General features: G+C 47.1%; 1 protein-coding gene across 2 annotated transcripts in view; it reads left to right on the forward strand.

The window, feature by feature from the left end:
- Positions 1 to 6089, forward strand: part of LOC125522975 (uncharacterized) — a 48489-nt gene that overhangs the window by 17215 nt on the left and 25185 nt on the right. The window contains exon 6 of one of the 2 annotated variants that reach the window (XM_087531499.1): positions 840 to 2661. The exons of the other annotated variant lie outside the window; for it this stretch is intronic. The gene's annotated coding sequence lies outside the window, so the exon portion shown is untranslated. Of the gene's footprint in view, positions 1 to 839; positions 2662 to 6089 lie in introns of those variants that run through there. 2 annotated transcript variants of the gene reach the window in all.

Below are 6089 nucleotides of genomic sequence, written 5' to 3' on the forward strand. Positions count from 1 at the left end.
GGCCCGCATCCGTCGACGTGGCAGCACTGTTCACACGGCAACGCCGTTAGACGACGTTACACGCCGTTGGCGCACCGGTTCGAGCCGGACCGCTTAGTCTTCGAGCCGTTCCCCGCCCGGTCCTCTCCCTCTCTTTTCCTCCCCCGTACTCTCCTCTCAGTCATGGCGACGACTGGCGGCGCAGGCGGCGACTGCGGCGGGTCTGCTGGTGTTGGAGACGATGGTCCATCGGTGGGAGATATATGCAGGAGCTCAAACCCTAGCTGGCCGTTGGATACGAGCAGCCCCAGCCACAACCCCCAGTACTGTCTCGAATTTGCGGCGGCAAGATCTTGGGCCAGGGCAGTGAAGGAGAATCTGACGGAGAGCCACCGGATTGCCTCGTCATTCGGCGGCATCTAGTGAGTTTCCTCTTCCCTCTTCCCTTTTCCTGTAGATCGATTCTAGGGTTATGGTTAGGTTTTTTGGCATTGTTAATTGGTGCTCTCTTAATTGTGATTTAGTTGTGGTTGATTTGTAGTTAACAGAGTAGCTAGTTGACAGAGTAGTTAATAGAGTAGCTAGTTGATGACGTAGTCAGCACAGTAGTTAGCAGGGTACTGTACTTGGAGATCAGTTTGCATTGGTTTGACAGTGAAGTTGACTGGTTTTTAGAACTTGGCAGTGGTTTTCAGAAGGTGTTTGTTGTTTTCAGAGTGTACTGTACTGTATTGTAGCAATCATAATGTTGATTACTCTGTTTTTAGTGCTCTGTTTTAGGAATTATGCATTTTTAACAGTACATTAGTGCTCTGTTTTAGTGCTTTGTTAATTAAACTATTTTATTTATTTGTGTGTAGTTTTAACGATGATGTTTGGGAAGTTAGAATGCACTTCCATGACAGAAACAACTTGGAGAGATCAGTTTGCATTTCAGACATAACATATTATAATTTGGTTGCCCTAATAGAGACAGAGGGATATGGGCTTAATGATTTCATGTATTTTGTGAGGGATCCTGGTGTGGGGATTACAGGAATGGATGAAATTTGTGATTATGATAAGGTGGATGAAATGCTTGACCATATTGCTAACAATGATCAGCACGTAGTGAACTTGACAGTGGTTAGGGGCACTGATCCAAGACCTGCAGATTTGAACTCAGGCTATCTGGTTGAGGAGCAGGTTCCTTTGAGCCATATAGGAGAGAACCATGTGTATGTAGTAAATCCTTCTGGTGTTCTCTTAAGATCACCACCAAAAAGTATAATACAGAGTCAGCCAGAGCCATTGCAGTTCTACACTACACAGCATAACACAAACCATGATCTGGATACAAATGCTGCCATGGACCAATGCAATGCAGCAGATCAGGATGAACTGGAGACATTAATGGAGTTGAAGAGGACAACAAAGATTGCCAATTTAGGAAACATAAGATTGCAGCTAAGCATGTAAATAAGGTTAAGCAGAAGCTACCAATTCTTCTAACTGAAGATGATTTAGATCTGGATGCAGATGAGGACTATCTTCAGAGGCTTAATGAGATGAGGAAGCAAAGAGAGGATCCACTCATTCATTTTGATGGAGACACTGATGTGGATGAAGTGTATGAGGAAGATGAGGAAGGGCAACATGTGGAGGTGGAGAAAGAGGAGCAGGTGGAGCAAGATGAGCAGGTGGAGCAGCAAGAGGTGCCTACAAAGAAGAAGAAAGCTAGAAAAGGGCCAACAGAGAGGTCACATTCTAGTTTGGAACAGAGATTTGAGGATGTTTAGGCACCATCATCAGATGAGGAGCCAGATCTTGGTGTTTTGAAGCAGGAATATGATGATGGAGCTGGGGAAGTACAATTTATTATGCCCAATGGAAGGAAGAGCAGACCAGTTAGATCTTTGCCAAGGATCTGGTACAGTGAGGAGAGAGAGAACCAGAGGAGCATTTTTGCAGAAAACTTTGTTTCCTCAATGTGTATTAGTTTAGGAGAGCAATTCAGACATTGCACATAACTCAGAATAGGAATTATGAGTTCCACAGAAACTGCAATGACAACATTATAATTGTGTGCACAAATGCAAAATGCCCTTTCTTTATTGTAGCTTCTGTTGTTGCAAATGAGACTACTTTTTGCATAAGGAAGGCAAATTTTGTGCACACATGCCCAGCAGTAGGAGAGAGCACCAAGGTCACTGCAAAATGGGTTGCACACCAGTGTGAGGCAATGATGAGAGTTGATATTGGCACACCAGTCACCACAATAATGCAGACACTGAAGAAGAAATATGGAATATAGATGTCCACCCATATGGCCTACAGGGCTAGGAAGCAAGCATTGAAGGTTGTCCAAGGAGATTAGAGAGGACAATACACTAGAATAAGAGATTATTTGCAGGCTGTGTTGGATACAAACCCGGGCTCTAGATGTATTGTTACTACTAGGCATGTACCAGAGCACCCAAGCAAAAACCCTAGGTTTCGTGGCCTCTTTTTCTGTCTAGGTGCTTGCAGAGAAGGGTTTTTGAATGGATGCAGACCATTCATAGGTACATTTCATTTACTAAGTTGTGAATTGTGTATGTGCTCACATTACATACACCATGTTCTCACAATTGTCAGCTTTGCAGGGGTAGATGTGTGACGCCCCCAGTTTGACCGTACACTAATCATACATGCAAACATGTACGATCAAGATCAGGGACTCACGGGAAGATATCACAACACAACTCTACAAATAAAATAAGTCATACAAGCATCATATTACAAGCCAGGGGCCTCGAGGGCTCGAATACAAGAGCTCGATCATAGACGAGTCAGCGGAAGCAACAAAATCTGAGTACAGACATAAGTTAAACAAGTTTGCCTTAAGAAGGCTAGCACAAACTGGGATACAGATCGAAAGAGGCGCAGGCCTCCTGCCTGGGATCCTCCTAAACTACTCCTGGTCATCGTCAGCGGGCTGCACGTAATAGTAGGCACCTCCCGAGTAGTAGTAGTCATCATCAACGGTGGCGTCTGGCTCCTGAACTCCAACGTCTGGTCGCAGCAATCGGATATAGGAAAGGGGAAAGGGGGAGAAAAGCAACTGTGAGTACTCATCCAAAGTACTCGCAAGCAATGAGCTACACTACATATGTATGCATTGGTATCAAATGGATTAAGGGTATCATATGTGGACTGAACTGCAGAATGCCGGAATAAGAGGGGGATAGCTAGTCCTATCGAAGACTATGCTTCTGGTAACCTTCATCTTGCAGCAGGAGAAAAGAGTAGATGGTAAGTTCACCAAGTAGCATCGTGTAGCATAACCCTAACCAATGATCCTCCCCTCGTCGCCCTGTGAGAGAGCGACCACCGGTTGTATCTGGCACTTGGAAGGGTGTGTTTTATTAAGTATCCGGTTTTATTGTCATAAGGTCAAGGTACAACTCCAAGTCGTCATGTTACCGAAGATCACGGCTATTCGAATAGATTAACTTCCCTGCAGGGGTGCACCACATAACCCAATATGCTCGATCCCATTTGGTCGGACACACTTTTCTGGGTCATGCCCGACCTCGGAAGATCAACACGTCGCAGTCCTACCTAGGCACAATAGAGAGGTCAGCACGCCGGTCTAAATCCTATGGCGCAGGTGTAACACCCCGGATGTAACTTTCCCAATTTGTACTCCAACTCTTGCCGTTTCCGGCGTTAAGTTATATTTATTATCTCGGGTTCGGGTTTTGTCTCCGTGTGTTGTTGTTGTTGTCATGCATCTCATATCATGTCATCATGTGCATTACATCTGCATACGTGTTCGTCTCATGCATTCGAGCATTTTCCCCGTTGTCCGTTTTGCATTCCGGCGCTTTGTTTTCCTCCGGTGGTCATTTCTAGCTTTTTTCGTGTGTGGGGATTAAACATTTCCGGATTGGACCGAGACTTGCCAAGCGGCCTTAGTTTACTACCGGTAGACCGCTTGTCAAGTTTCGTATCATTTGAACTTCGTTTGATACTCCAACGGTTAACCGATGGACCGAAAAGGCCTCGTGTGTGTTGCAGCCCAACACCCCTCCAATTTGGCCCAAAACCCACCTAACTCTGCTCCATCATCTAGAGCGTTCGATCACGATCACGTGGCCGAAAACCGCACCTCATTTGGACTCTCCTAGCTCCCTCTATGCCTATAAATAGGTCCTCCTCGAAAATTCCGGATCCCCCTCTTCCCAAAACCCTAAATCCCAGATCCGCGCCGGCCGGACACGTCCGCCCCGGCCGGACGCGTCCGCTCCGCCGCCGCCAGCCACCCCGCGCTCGCCACATGGCAAGCCGCCGCCGTCTCCGCCCGCGGCCCGGCCGGCCCGCAACCGGCCCCCGCCAGCCCGAGGCCGCCGCTGCCCGCGCCCTTCGCCCGCCGCCGTCGCCCTCCACTCCGGCGCCGCGCCGCCGCAGTCCGCCCCGCCGCCGCCGTCGCCACCTCGTCGCCCGGGCCGCCGCAGCCGCCGTCGCCGCCCCGAGCCGCCGCAGGAGCTCGCCGGCGTCGCCCCTAGCTCCGGCCGGCCCCAACTCCGGCCACCGCGGGCCCCTGCGCCACCGCCCCCGCCGGCCGCCGTCCTCGTCTCCGTCGGATCCTCCGCCGTGAACAGTGCCCGCCGCCGCCTCGGATTGCGCGTCGGTCAAACCCTAGATATGAGGGTTGTTTTTTTTCTAAGTCCCTGATATTTTCAGTCCAAGTGCCCCTGTTCGTAGCTCCGTAACTTTGCATCCGCAGCTCCGATTCATGCATATAGCATATCAAAATGTTCATCTCAGAGAGTAAATCATTTCATTCCATTGCATCATTTTCATTTGAGCTCATCTTGGTGCCCGAAATGCTGTTAGAAGAGGGTTACTTGAGTTAATTGTCAGATCTGCTACTCCGTTTAGGCTTTTGTCATTTTTGCCATGATTAGTGTGTGCATGATATGCCCGTGAGTTCTACATGTGTTTTGTTAAGGGTTTTGTCATCTTTCCATAGGTGTAACCCATATATTTTTGTGATGTGTGTGGTGACGTGTGCAAGCTTGCAAAGTGGTGCACTTGCTAATTCTGTTTTCAGGGACTTGGTAATTTCACTAAGTCCTGGAGTTGTTTATCTCATGTTGCCATATGTTCATGTTGTTTTCTAGTGATCCGTGCCTCTTTTGAGGATGGTCAGTAAGGATGTTTTGTTAATATTGTAGTGCTCTATTCATCCATGTCTTTGTTTGCAATTATAGAGCACCCTAGCTTGAGTCAATCGAGCTCTACTTTTGCTACTTTGTGAATCTGGGCAGATTGTCAACTTGTTTGCAATTTTGCCGATGATGTTGTAGTTGATCTGTGCATGCTATGCTATTGTTCTTGCCATGTCTAGCTTGCATTTTGTGCTTTCTTGATGGATGTATGCTTGTCTTGTCATGACTTGCACCGTAGTGAGTGCATCGAGCTCGTAAACATGCCTACTTGAGTTATATTTCAGCATGTGCCAGTTTTCACTAAGTATGAAAACTGATTATGTTTTGCTATGTTCACATGCTTGTAATTGTATTTTCTGATCCCTTTTGGCTCAAGGTCACTAAGGGACTTTTGTTAAGCTCTTTGAGTAGCTCCATGCCATGCTTTACTTTTCCATGATCAGATCCTGTAGCATGTAGTTTTGTTGCTCCGAAGAGGGCTACCTGATCTGAAATTCCAGACAAGTGTTTATTTCACCAAGTCTGAGATCTGTTTGTCATATGCATTTTTGCCATGCTTGTTTGAACCTGTTAGTGGATGAATTGGCCGTAGTTCAATGCTAGACTTTTGTTAAGCATCTTGTGTGCATCCCTGCCATGTATTTTGTTGTCATGTTTGGGTGCTGTAACATGTTCATTTCGTTGCATTTAGATGCCTACTTGCTGTAAATCGCAGACCGGTGTCATATTTGAATCGCTTGCCATTTCCAAACCGTAACTCCGATTCCGGCGTTCTTTATATCGTTTTCAAGCGATTTCATCTCATCTTTTCAGTGGCACACTTGGTTTTCCAAGTTGAGGCCAGGTTCATGCATTTCCTGTCATATCTTACATTTCGCATCCCGCATCGCATCCCGCATAGCACATCATCTTTGC

The sequence above is a fragment of the Triticum urartu genome, chromosome 7A (assembly GCF_056163025.1).
Source record: "Triticum urartu cultivar PI428250 chromosome 7A, HENAU_Tu73, whole genome shotgun sequence".
Lineage (NCBI taxonomy): Eukaryota > Viridiplantae > Streptophyta > Magnoliopsida > Poales > Poaceae > Triticum > Triticum urartu.